Raw genomic sequence first — 14,676 nt, 5'->3', positions numbered from 1 at the left:
CCCTAGGGTGTCTGCTAAAAAAACATATATAATGTTTGAGGGTTCTGCGTAATTTTCTAGCAAAAAAAATGATGATTTGTACATGTAGGAGAGAAGTGCCAGAATAGGCCCGGTATGGAGGTGTGTATAAAAGCCCTGTATGGAAGAGGTTAAAGCAGCCGATGTGACTCCCTAACTACAATACACATTATCATACATATCAACGCAGAACTCCTTCATACAATTGCAGGGTTAATTAGCACAAGCAACAATGGGTGAAAGACTCTCATGCCACGTACACACGATTGTTTTTAATGGTCTAAAAAAAAATAGTTTTTTTTCTACATGATTCTTGTCAAGCCTGCCTTGCCTACACACTATTGTGGGAAAAAAATGCTCGAGCAAAGCGCGGTGACGTACAACACGTACGACGGCACTATAAAGGGGAAGTTCCTTTCAGATGGTGCCACGCTTGGGGCTGCTTTTGCTGATTTTGTGTTAGTAAAAGTTTGGTGAGAGACGATTCGCGCTTTTCAGTCTTCGTGCTTTTCAGTCTGTTACAGCGTGACGAATGTGCTATCTCCATTACAAACGCTACTTTTACCAGAACGAGCGCTCCCGTCTCATAACTTGCTTCTGAGCATGAGTCTTTTTTTTAACGTCGTTAAAGCCTACACACGACCGTTTTTCACGACGTGAAAAATGACGCGAAAAAATAGAGCATGTTCTAAATTTTTAATGCCCATTTTTCACGTCATGAAAAATCCTCTGGAGCCCACACACGATTATTTTTCACGTTATGAAAAACGGTCGTGTGTACGCGGCATTAGAAGTTACTGTATACTAGATTTATTTACATTATAACAGACAACAGACGGACAGGTGGCTGGAGTTGACATCAGCATCTCCTGAAGCCTCGTACACACGATCAGTCCATCCGATGAGAACGGTCTGATGGACCGTTGTCGTCGGTTAACCTATGAAGCTGACTGATGGTCCGTCACGCCTACACACCATCGGTTAAAAAAAACGATCTTGTCAGAACGCGATGACGTAAAACACAACGACGTGCTGAAAAAAACGAAGTTCAATGCTTCCAAGCATGCGTCGACTTGATTCTGAGCATGCGTGGATTTTTAACCGATGGTTGTGCCTACTAACGATCGTTTTTTTCCCATCGGTTAGGAATCCATAGGTTAAATTTAAAGCAAGTTGGCTTTTTTTTAACCGATGGTTAAATAACCTATGGGGCCCACACACGATCGGTTTTGACAGATGAAAATGGTCCATCAGACCGTTGTCCTCTGGTTAACCTATCGTGTGTACGAGGCCTTAGTGTCAGAGGCACAGCGGCGGCGGAGGACTGTGTCGGTGTCCCGACTCCCGAATGAAGGGAAGCAAGCTAACATTCATTTATTAACCCCTAACGCCCGCCGCACGACTATTTACGCACAATGGCACGGACAGGCAGAAGGACGTATATATACGTCCTTGCCTTCTAGCGGGTGGGGGGTCCGATCGTGACCCCCCCCCGCTGCGTGCGGCGTTCGGATTCCCTCGGGGAGCGATCCGGGACGACGGCGCGGCTATTCGTTTATAGCCGCTCCGTCGCGATCGCTCCCCGGAGCTGAAGAACGGGGAGAGCCGTATGTAAACACGGCTTCCCCGTGCTTCACTGTGGCGGCGCATCGATCGTGTCATCCCCTTTATAGGGGAGACACAATCGATGATGTCAGACCTACAGCCACACCCCCCTACTGTTGTAAACACACACTAGGTGAACCCTAACTCCTACAGCGCCACCTGTGGTTAACTCCCAAACTGCAACTGTCATTTTCACAATAAAGAATGCAATTTAAATGTATTTTTTGCTGTGAAAATGACAATGGTCCCAAAAATGTGTCAAAATTGTCCGAAGTGTCCGCCATATTGTCGCAGTCACGAAAAAAAACGCTGATCGCCACCATTAGTAGTAAAAAAAAAATTAATAAAAATGCAATAAAAATATCCCCTATCTTGTAAACGCTATAAATTTTGCGCAAACCAATCGATAAACGCTTATTGTGATTTTTTTTACCAAAAATAGGTAGAAGAATACGTATCGGCCTAAACTGAGGAAAAAAAACATTTTTATATATGTTTTTGGGGGATATTTATTACAGCAAAAAGTAAAAAATATTGCATTTTTTTCAAAATTGTCGCTCTATTTTTGTTTATAGCGCAAAAAATAAAAACCGCAGAGGTGATTAAATACCAGCAAAAAAAATCTCTATTTGTGGGGAAAAAAGGACGTCAATTTTGTTTGGGAGCCACATCGCACGTGCGCGCAATTGTCTGTTAAAGCGACGCAGTGCCGAATTGTAAAAACGCCTTTGGGCATTTAGCAGCATATTGGTCCGGGGCTTAAGTGGTTAATGGGCACTGGTAGGCTGCATTGATGGGTGCTGGTAGGCTGCATTGATGGGTGCTGGTAGGTTACATTTGATGGGCGCTGCTGAGGCTGCATTGATGGGTGCTGGTGGGCTGCATTTGATGGGCACTTCATTAAAAAGGTGGGGTGTTCATGGGCAGGGCAAAGGGGGTAAAGTCAGGGGTGGAGCCACGGGTGTGGCAAAATTAGGTCTCGACTAGGGTGTCAAAAATCCTTGCACCAGCCTTGCCTGGCACATTGTGTAATCCCTTGGTGCTTTATTGGACACAAGCAATAGGATATCCAAGCTCATGGTGCTCTTGAGATGGAATATCACAAAAAAAGCTGGAGATGATTAAACAAAGTTTAACTATAGCTGGAGGGCCAAATACTTCATGACATGTTGACAGATGTCTTAGAACGATCACACATTCCTTCATAACTAATTACAAAATCATTTATCTTAAGGAAGGGACGAAACAGAAGTAATTATGGAAAACAGTATTCTCGGGGGATTAAAAAGATAAAAATCATTTTAAAACATTGAAATGATCATAATCATTTACAATCTTTATTAGTTTTTGGGGCTCTATGACAGTTGTGTTTTTTTTGTACTTGAGCCACGGGAGTGCAGACTTCTTCAGTGTAGATCAAGAAAAAAACTCATCCCCCTTGGACTCTTGGACTTTTTGATTAACAGTTCAATAAAAAGTTTTTCTTCAGATGAGATTCGGCTAAAATACTTACATGTTTTAATTATGTGTTTTCCTTTTTTAATTACATTAATAACTTGGAATATATTTGTATTGGTATAAAGTTGAACTTTCCATAGTCAAACGAGCGCTTGGGCTAAAATAATGTTTGTTGATAAAATAGTAAAAATAGTTTGATCACTTAGGACAAAATAAAATAAAAATAAGTAGATTGCAGATTTCCATACTATTACCAGATTGCAGATTTGTTTTCCTTTCCCAATTTCTTCAAAGTTCCAAGGGCCAGATTCTCAGAAGAGTTACGACGGTGTATCTCAGGAAACACCGTCGTATCTCTGTTTTTGGCCCCGGGTATTTATGCGAGTGATTCCTAGAATCATTTTCGCATAGATACGGCGTAGATTCGACAGGTGTAAGTCACTTACTGTACACCGTCGGATCTTAGATGTAATGCGACGCCGGCCGCTAGGTGGCGTTTACGTTCAGTTCTCATTTGACTATGCAAATGAGCCTGATACGCCGATTCCCGAATGAATTTGCATCGCGTAGTCGTCGCTTACGTCGTTTCCGTAAGGTTACCCCTGCTATATGAGGGGTAACCTTACGCCAGTCCGCCGTATGCCATGTTAAGTATGGCGTCGGGCCAGCGTCGTCTTTTTCCGTCGGTTACGTCGTTTTACTAAGTCGTCCGCGAATACGACGCTCATTGACGTTTTCCGTCGTGAGCTGGAGCATGCGCACTGGGCTCTTTTTACGCCCGGCGCATGCGCAGTTCGATCGGCGTGGGGGCGCGCTTAATTTGAATACAAGCCGCCCCCTTTGAATTACGCGGCCATACGCCGGGCCATTTACACTACGCCGCCGCAAATTACAGAGCAAGTATTTGGGGAATACGGCACTTGCTCCAGTAAGTTGCGGTGGCGTGGTGTAAATGGCTTACACTACGCCAACGCAGAATCTTAGAGAATCTGGCCCCAAGTCTTTTGCTAAACAATATCATTTCTGATTATCGTATGGCCCTATAAACCTCTTCTAAAAATCTAGTCAAAAGGCTTATTCCACAAGTCTTAGGCCCATTTAACACTGAGGAGTTTTTTAGGCGTTACAGCGCTAAAAATAGCGCTGCTATACCGCCTGAAAAACTCCTGCTCAGCATACTCAATGTGAAAGCCCGGGGGCTTTCACACTGAGGCGATGCGCTTGCAGGAGAGAAAAAAATCTCCTGCAAGCAGCATCTTTGGAGCGGTGAGAGGAGCGCCGTGTATACGGCTCCTTCACCGCTCCTTACCATTTAAAACAATGGGAAACCGCGGTAATACCGCCCGCAATGCGCCTCTGCAGAGGCGCATTGCGGGCAGTATTAACTCTTTATCGCCCGCTAGCAGGGGTTATTACCGCACCGCTAGCAGCCGAATACTGCGGCAATTCCGACGATATAAAAATAGCGGCGCTATACCGCCACCGCACCTCCCGCCCCAGTGTGAAAGGGGCCTAACTTTGGCTCCCTCAGAACTAGCTACAGAAAATGGTTTAACCACTTCAACCCCGGAAGAATTTGCCTCCTTCCTGACCAGAGCACTTTTTGCGATTCGGCACAAGTTTTCTGAACTTTTAAGAACGCGTTGACGTACAACACTACGACGAGCCGAGAAAAATAAGTTCAATGCTTCCAAACATGCGTCAAATTGTTTTTGAGCATGCATGTTTTTTTCCCGTCGGAATTCCGTACAGTCGAACGGATTTTCCCATAGGAATTTTTTCCGTTGGAAAAATTGAGAACCTGCTCTCTATCTAATGCCCTGTGCACACGAGCGAAATTTCCGTCGGAAAAAAGTTGGATTTTTTTTTTCCGACCAAATTCCGCTCAAGCTTGGCTTGCATACACACGGTCACACAAAAGTTCTCTGAACTTTCGAGCATTAAGAATGTGGTGACATACTACGAGAAAAATAAGTTAATGTTTCCGAGCATGCATCAAATTGTTTCTGAGCATGCATGTTTTTTCCCGTCGGAATTCCATACAGAGGAACCAATTTTTTTTCTATCGGAATTTTTTCCGTCAGAAAAATCGAGAACTTGGTCTCTGTCTAAGTTCGCAGAAAATTCAGACGAAAAAAGATATTCCGACTGTGTATGCCCCATCGGACTTTTCCCGCCAGAATTTCCGATGGAAAAAGTCAGATGGGAGCTTTTCTTTAGATATTCCGACCGTGTGTACGCACCATAAGTCCATCGAAAATTCCAATGGAAAAAGTGCGATGGGGCATAAAGACGGTCAGAATATCCGATGAAAAGCTCCCATCGGACTTTTCCATCGAAAATTCCGCTCATGTGTACAGGGTGGAGCTGCACGATTAATCACAGAGAGAATCAAAATCTCGATTTTCCCCGCTCGCGATCTCCCTGCGGGATGACCTGCGATTCTTCTGTTTCACAGCCAGTTCCACGTAACCAGCGTGGAACGCAAATGGCGCCGATATCGGAAAACAACGTCAGCAGCCTGCGCCGCTGGATGGATGCCTGGGCTTCTCTTGCAGATCTGTACAACTGTAGTGTGTATCCATGAGCCACCCAGTGGTTGCCGACGGTACTGCTTCTGATGTATTAATCTTTCTCACAGTTCTGTACTACTGTGTGTATCCATGCGCCACCCAATGGTTGCTGGCGGTACTGCTTCTGATAAAAAAGAGACCAGTGATATGTCTATAATGTTAAAGACCATGGGCCATATTCTCAAAGAATTTATGCCGGCGTATCAGCAGATACGCCAACGTAAGTCTGATTCTAAGGCCGTCCTATGTTTAAGTGTATTCTCAAACTGAGATACACTTAAACATGCCTAAGATACGACGGCCTGCGCCGTTGTATCTTAGGCTGCAATATCTACGCTGACCGCTAGGTGGCGTTTCCTTTGCGGTCAGCGTAGAATATGCAAATGACTAGTCACGCCGATTCTCTAATGTACGCTTGCCCGTCGTAGTGATTTTACGTCGCTTCCATAAGCGATACGCGGCGTAAAGATAAACATGCCCCCTAGGTGGCGTACTCAATGTTAAGTATGGCCGTCGTTCCCGCGTCGAAATCTGAAAATTTAACGTCGTTTGCGTAAGTCGTCCGTGAATGGCGATGGACGCCATTTTACGTTACCGTCAAAACAAATGACGTCCGTGAGACGTCATTTAGCGCAATGCACGTCGGGTAATTTACCCGACGGAGCATGCACATTACGATCGGCGCGGGAGCGTGCCTAATTTAAATGATCCACGCCCCCTACCAGGATCATTTGAATTAGGAGTGCTTGCGCGGGTGGACTTTACGCTACGCCGCCGCAAGTTTACAGGTAAGTGGTTTGGGAATCAGGCACTTGCCAGTTAAACTTGCGGCGGAGTAACGTAAAGGACATACGTTACGCCGCCGGAGATCTCTAAGAATATGGCCCCTTATAACTCCTATAAAAAAAGCAGAATCAAAGTTTGATTCTGCTTTTTTCATAGGAGTTATATGGTCTTTACCATTATAGACATATCACTGGTCTGTTTTTTATATATTCATATTTTCAGATAAATCACATGTTTATTTAGTTATTTATTTATTTGGGGGGGGGGGGTTCTGGCATTCAGTTTTTGAGAATCGTGAGAGAATCGTGATCTTTAGTCTCAACAAAAGAATCCTGATTCTCATTTTGACCAGAATCGTGCAGCTCTAGTACAGGGCATTAGAATGTTTTTTCTTGTTAGATATGTCTTGACTAATAAGATTAGAATGGCTGTAACGATTGTATTGTTTTGGAACACTTCCCCATAATATTTTGATATGTGCCTCTCTCACAGAAAATATTATGAAATTCCACATTATATGGAGAAAAACACTTTTATTATTATAATTGTTAGAGCCGGTTCACACTGGGGCGGCACGACTTTGGGGGCGACTCGGCAAGGCATCCTGAAGACGACTTCAGAGGCGATTAGCAAAATGACTTCTGTATAGAAGTCAATGCAAGTCGCCCCGAGTCGCCCCCGAAGTCTTACAAGAACCTTTTCCTAAGTCAGAGCGACTTGCGTCGCTCCTATTAGAACAGTTCTATTGAATGGAACGCGACTTGTCAGGCGGCTGAGTCGCCTGAGGAGTCGCCCCAGTGGGTAGCCAAAACAACCACTGACAGAAACAGTCTTTTTTCAGCTTTTCTCAAATCTCACTGTGTCCATTACATTACATGCCTCACTGTGCCATTACACATGCCTCACTGTGCCATTACACATGCCTCACTATACCATTACACATGCCTCACTGTGCCATTACACATGCCTCACTGTGCCATTACACATGCCTCACTATACCATTACACATGCCTCACTGTGCCATTACACATGCCTCACTGTTCCATTTTCACATGCCCCACTGTGCCATTACACAAGCCTCACTGTGCCATTACACATGCGCCACTGTGCCATTACACATGCCTCACTGTGCCATTACACATGCCCCACTGTGCCATTACACATGTCTCACTGTGCCATTACACATGCCCCACTGTGCCATTACACATGTCTCACTGTGCCATTACACATGCCCCACTGTGCCATTACACATGCCCCACTGTGCCATTACACATGTCTCACTGTGCCATTACACATGCCCCACTGTGCCATTACACATGCCTCACTGTGCCATTACACAAGCCCCGCTGTGCCATTACACATGCCCAACTGTGCCATTGCCGACCTCACTGTCACGATCTCCTGTTTGTACCGTTTGTCAGGCTTCCATTATTCAAAAGCCGCGCCTCCTCCTCCATGCTGTTCCGTGATAGGCGGAACACTCATTTTCCCAGCAGAGCCTCTGTTCAGTGTTCCGCCTATCACGGATGTCCTCTCGTCCGAGGCCGAGGAGGAGAAGGCATCCGTGATAGGCGGAACACTGAACAGAGGCTCTGCTGGGAAAATGAGTGTTCCGCCTATCACGGAACAGCATGGAGGAGCGCGGCTTTTGAATAATGGATGCCCGCAGCCTGAACACACAGGTACCCGGCGTATAAGACGACCCCCGAGTTTATAAGGCATTTTTTTACATGCCAAAAGTTGTCTTATACTCCGGAAAATACGGTACACATCTTACCTATAGACACTGGGCTGGATTCAGGTAGAATTGCGCATTATTTACGGAGGCGCAGGGCAACGTTTTTGCCCTGCGCCCCCGCATATTTGCTGCGCTGCCCTTGATTCACAGAGCAGTAACTCCGTAAATTGCGTGGGCGCGCCGGCAAAATGCCCGGCGCAAGCACGCGCAATTTAAATGATCCCGTAGGGGGCGGGAATCATTTAAATTAGGCGCGTTCCCACGCCGAATGTAGTGCGCATGCTCCGTCGGGAAACTTTCCCGACGTGCATTGCGGCAAATGACGTCGCAAGGACGTCATTTGCTTTAACGTGAACGTAAATGCCGTCCAGCGCCATTCACGATTCACTTACGCAAACGACGTAATTTTTAAAAATCGCGACGCGGGAACGACGGGTATACGTAGCATTGGCTGCCCCTGCTAATAGCATGGGCAGCCTTACGCAGAAACCGACGTATGCAAATGACGTAAAATGCATACGCAGGGCGCGCGTAGGGTTGTGAATCGGCGTGAGTATGCCTAGCGGCCATCGTAAGAATGCAGCCTACGATACGACGGCATAAGAGCCTTATGCCAGTCATATCTTTGGCTGCAGTCGGCGTAACACGCTTTCTGAATACAGAAAAGTCATTACGCCGGCGCAACTAAGCAATTGCGCTGCGTAACTATGGATACGCAGACGCAATTGCTTACTGAATCCACCCCACTGTAAATATCTCCTAAACGTGCACCGTTTAGGAGATTTTTACTGCATATGCAGTCAATGACATCACCGGTGAATGCGCTCTGATGGAACGGCATACCCGTGCCATTCCTTCAGAGTCCTGTGCCGTAAACAGTGGCACCTGCACGCAAATGCGTGGGAGTGACGTCATTGCCGCTCCAGACAATCACACAGCCGGAGTCTGCGAACCCAGAAGGAAGACCAGGTGGAGATGGAAGCACCTTCAGTGGTGACAGTGTACCATTGGAGGGCTTTGTTCTAAGGTAAGTTTCACATAATGTGCTAGTATGCAAAGCATACTAGCACATTATGTGATTTGCCTTGCAGGTTTAAAGAAAAAAATTCCAGTGGTTTACTATTACCGTATATACTCGAGTATAAGCCGATCCGAATATAAGCTGAGGCACCTAATTTTACCTAAAAAAACTGGGAAAACGCATTGACTCGAGTATAAGCCTAGGGAGTCCATCTGCATGCCTCACTGTGCCTCACTTTGCCTCACTTTGCCCATGCCTCACTTTGCCCATGACTAGACTGACGTTTAACATGGGAGTCTATGGAAGGTGTGCCCGGATTTGAAAAATCGGTGCTCCCCAGATAGATTGGGGACAGTGGAAGAAGGGGAGGTTAAGAGAGGAAGAAGCTTAAATCCTTTTTACACAACCATGGCTGGTTTTTCCGACGGAATTTCGCTCAGGCTTGGCTTGCATACACACGGTCACATAAAAGTTCTCTGAACTTTCGACCGTCAAGAACGTGGTGACGTACAACACTACGATGAGCCGAGAATATGAAGTTCAATGCTTCCGAGCATGCGTCAAATTGTTTCCGAGCATGTGTCGGAATTGCTACAGACGATTGGATTTTCCGATAGGAATTTTTTCCAGCGGAAAAATTGAGAACCAGCTCTCGATCTTTTGTTGGCGGAAATTCCGACAGCAAAAGTCCGATGGAGCAATTTACACGGTCGGAATTTCCGTCCAAAAGCTCACATCAGACTTTTGATGTCGGAAAATCGTTTCATGTATACGGGGCATTAGGTTCCACAGTGAGTATTACAAGCATTCTTTACTGCATATACAGACTGATTTTACTGTTGTGGGTTTAGTAACACTTAAGGAATTAACCACTTAAGGACCGCCTAATGCCGATATACGTTGGCAGAATGGCACGGCTGGGCACAGGCATGTACATGTACAACGCCGTTAAGAGCCCAGCCATTGGGTCACACGCGCACGTGACCCCGGTCCGAAGCTCCGTGACCACGGCCGCGGGACCCGATCGCCGCTGGTGTCCCGCGATCGGTCACAGGAGCTGAAGAACCGGGGGGGGGGGGGTGTAAACATACCTTTCCACGTTCTTCACAGTGGCAGTGTCATTGATCGTCTGTTCCCTGATATAGGGAAAGACGATCAATGATGTCACACGTCCAGCCCCGCCCCCCTACAGTTAGAAACACATGTGAGGTCACACTTAACCCCTACAGCGCCCCCTAGTGGTTAACTCCTAAACTGCAATTGTCATTTTCACAGTAATCAATGCATTTTTATAGCATTTTTTGCTGAGAAAATGACAATGGTCCCGAAATTGTATCAACATTTTCGATGTATCCGCCATAATGTCTTGGTCACGAAAAAAAACGCTGATCGCCGCCATTAGTAGTAAAAAAAAAAAATTATTAATAAAAATGCCATAAAACTATCTCCTATTTTGTAAATGCTATAAATTTTGCGCAAACCAATCGTTAAACACTTTTTGCAATATTTTTTTTACCAAAAATAGGTAGAAGAATACGTATCGGCCTAAACTGAGGAAAATTTTTTTTTTTATATCCTTTTTGGGGATATTTATTATAGCAAAAAGTAAAAAATATTGCATGTTTTTCAAAATCGTCGCTCTATTTTTGTTTATAGCGCAAAAAATAAAAACCGCAGAGGTGATCAAATACCACCAAAAGAAAGCTCTATTTGTGGGGAAAAAAGGACGCCAAATTTTGTTTGGGAGCCACGTCGCACGACCGTGCAATTGTCAGTTAAAGCGACGCAGTGCCGCAAAAAGGGGCAAGGTCCTTAACCTGCATATTGGTCCGGGTCTTAAGTGGTTAAGCAACTATGCCATATTCAGCATTACTTTAGTAAATACAATTCTGTACGCTTAAGTGCATTGTGGCAGTATTTGCTCTAGAAGAGGAGTCTGAGTTCGAATCTGCTGGTTGCTGGGATTAGTGATACTGGACTGTGGTGTCAGTAGTGCCGGGACAAGGTCATCCATCGCCCAGGGCAAAGATGCCAAGCTGTACCTCCCCCCGTTCCCTTAGGGTGCAATTGCACCCAGGGCAGCCTCCCCTCCTGCCCACCCTTTGCCCCAGTGTCAGAGCCACCTATCTTCTTCCGTCTACAGGTTTCACATTGGCTTACCCAACAGCTGCCCCCCACTGCCTATAGAAAAGTAAGATAGTAGGGACTCAGGGACTTATGTCAGGGTCAAAGAGAGCTTTTTGATAAAGCTGCCCAGTAAGTGATGCAGCTCCTAGAGACAGGAGGGGAAAAAAATGAACAATTTATGACTGGTGTGTTCTTTTAGCATTCTGTTTCGGTTGCCCTATGATGGATCATAGATGGATAGATGTACTGTCCCTGTCAAAATAAGTCTGACGTTTTCTCATGCGCCCACTACAACCGCTGTTCAGGCTGCAGTGATTTATCACTCGTATTATAGGCTTCTCTTCTCACTTTGGACTTTATCAGTTTATTGGTATATATCACTAACTGACATGCTTATTGTAAATAGGATTTATGTTATAATACAAAGAAATTTGTCATTTGGAGCTTAATTTTTTTTTTTTAAAGCCTGCCATGGGTCACACAAATAAAATTGACCCTGCATAGAGAGCAGTGGCGGCTGGCGCTCAAAGTTTTTTTTTTGGGGGGGGGGCGCAAACGAAAAAAAAAAAAAAAAAAATTGCAGCCTCACTGTGCCCATCAAATACAGCCACTATGCCACCAATTGTCACCACTGTGCCATGCCATCAAACGCAGCCACTGTGCCATCAATTATCACCACTGTGCCATCAAACGCAGCCACTGTGCCATGCCATCAAACGCAGCCACTGTGCCATCAAGTGTCACCACTGTGCCATGCCATCAAATGCAGCCACTGTGCCATGCCATCAAACGCAGCCACTGTGCCATCAAGTGTCACCACTGTGCCATGCCATCAAACGCAGCCACTGTGCCATGCCATCAAACACACCCACTGTGCCATCCAGGGTCGGACTGACAACTCATGGGGCCCCCGGGCAATAGAAGATTATGGGGCCCCTGGGCTTACAGATGGCCACCACGCCAGGAGGCAGTGCAGAGGCAGGGCAGCTAAAATCTCAGGATTTTCACATCAAAAGCATGTTGTTTTTGCACATATCAGAGACAGATGTAAAAAAACATAGATTTTTACATACTGTCCCTGGTTTTACTGAGCCTGGCAACCCTGATGGGGCCCCCTAGTGGCATGGGGCCCTCGGGCAGTGCCCGAGTGACTCAATGGTCAGTCCGCCCCTGGTGCCATCAATTGTCACCACTGTGCCATGCCATCAAACGCAGCCACTGTGCCATGCCATCAAACGCAGCCACTGTGCCATCAAGTGTCACCACTGTGCCATGCCATCAAACGCAGCCACTGTGCCATCAAGTGTCACCACTGTGCCATGCCATCAAACGCAGCCACTGTGCCATCAATTGTCACCACTGTGCCATGCCATAAAATGCAGCCACTGTGCCATCAATTATCACCACTGTGCCATGCCATCAAATGCAGTCACTATGCCATCAATTCGCACCACTGTGCCATGCCATCAAAAGCAGTCACTGTGCCATGTCATTAAACGCAGTCACTGTGCCATGCCATCAAACGCAGTCATTGTGCCATGCCATCAAATGAAGCCACTGTTCCATGCCATCAAACACAGCCACTGTGCCATCAATTGTCACCACTTTGCCATGCCATCAAACGCAGCCACTGTGCCATGCCATCAAACGCAGCCACTGTGCCCCTCAATTGTCGCCACTGTGCCAATTGGCACCACTGTGCCCTTTAATTGTCACCACTGTGCCCTTTAATTGTCACCACTGTGCCCGTTGTTGCCACTATGCATGTCACTGTGCCCTTTAATTGTTGCCACTGTGCCCATTGTCACCACTGTGCCCATTGATGCCACTGTGCCCTGTGTCACCACAGTGCCCATTGATGCTACTGTGCCCTTTGTCGCCTCTGTGCCCATTGTCGCCGCTGTGCCCTGTAAAATGCACTTACCTTACTCATTCCACGTCCCTCGATGTCTTCTCCCATCTTGGTGATGCTTCAGCCAATCAGGTTATCGATAACCAGAATCGGGGAACCTGATTGGCTGAGACGGCCGTCAGTCTTATCCAAGGGACGCACCTCCCTGTACGTTCCGAGGATAAGACATCTGGGAGCCGAGGGCTGTACTCAGAAAGCCTATCAGAGCCGCTGGCCATCTGATAGACCAGCGGCAGCTGGCAACAATAACATACATTCATGCAATGCATGAATGTATGCTATTAGACTCAGTGGCGGGCGAGAGCCAGAGGGGGCGGCGCTCCAGCGCCCTCTATGGACAAACCGCCACTGATAGAGAGCCTCCTATAGTTACACTTTGTACCTTTAGTGTACCTACTGACCACCTTAATCCATTATTTCCGGCCCCCTTTAACCCTTCCACGCTGACGTAATGCATATCTCCTGCTTCAAGTGGTGGTACAGTTTATTTAGAGCCGACGGTCGGCTTTCTTGTAACAACAACCGATGCGGCTAATTAGGCACTCGGCTGTTATTACAAGAAGCGGGAGGGGACTTATCCCCCTTCCACCACTTGCCATGGCACGCCCGGGCTCTCCCGTCCCCCTGAGAGTGCCAGCTGGGATGTCCGCCGCCTGGCTAGAATCCCGAACAAAGCCGGAATGGGCTTTGATTGGGTCTTGGATCTAGTAACCTCTGAAGCGATGTCATGACATCACTTCCGGTTTAATGGAGCCTTAAAGGTGCCAGATTTAAAAAAAATCACAGCATTCAAAACAGCCAAACTTGATGTTCTTAAGGCTTTCATGTGCAAAGGAGGGATTTTGGGTCTTATAGACCCCCAGATCCCTCCACAAAAAAACCTGACTTGTGACTATTGCTGTCACAAGGGATGATTACATTCCTTGTGATAGCAATAAAAGTGTTAAAAAAAATGGACAGAGTAAAAAAAAAGAATAATAAAAAATTAATTAAAGTGCCCCATCCCTCCAAGCTTGTGCGCAGAAGCAAACGAATGCGCATGTCACGCCCACAAATGTAAACAGTATTTAAACCACACATGTGAGGTATCACCGTGATTGTTAGAGCAAGATCAATAATTCTAGCACTCTGTGGCCCGGATTCAGAAAGATCAGCGGATCTTTCTGCTGGCGTAACGTATCTCAGATACATTACGCCGCCGTAACTTTGGGCGCAAGTTCCGTATGCAGAAAGAACTTGCGCCCTTAGTTACGGCGGCGTAACGTATGTGTGGCGGCGTAAGCCCCCCTAATTCAAATGGGGATGTTGGAGGCGTGTTTTATTTAAATTTCACTTGACCCCGCATATTTGACGTTTTTTGTGAACAGCGCATGCGCCAGTCGTGAAAAAATCCCAGTGCGCATGCTAGAAATTACGCCGCAAAGCCTCACTGGTATCG

Source organism: Rana temporaria, chromosome 1 (genome assembly GCF_905171775.1).
Source record: "Rana temporaria chromosome 1, aRanTem1.1, whole genome shotgun sequence".
Classification (NCBI taxonomy): domain Eukaryota; kingdom Metazoa; phylum Chordata; class Amphibia; order Anura; family Ranidae; genus Rana; species Rana temporaria.
The sequence above is the reverse complement of the archived record's forward strand: the minus strand, read 5'-3'. Positions refer to the sequence as shown.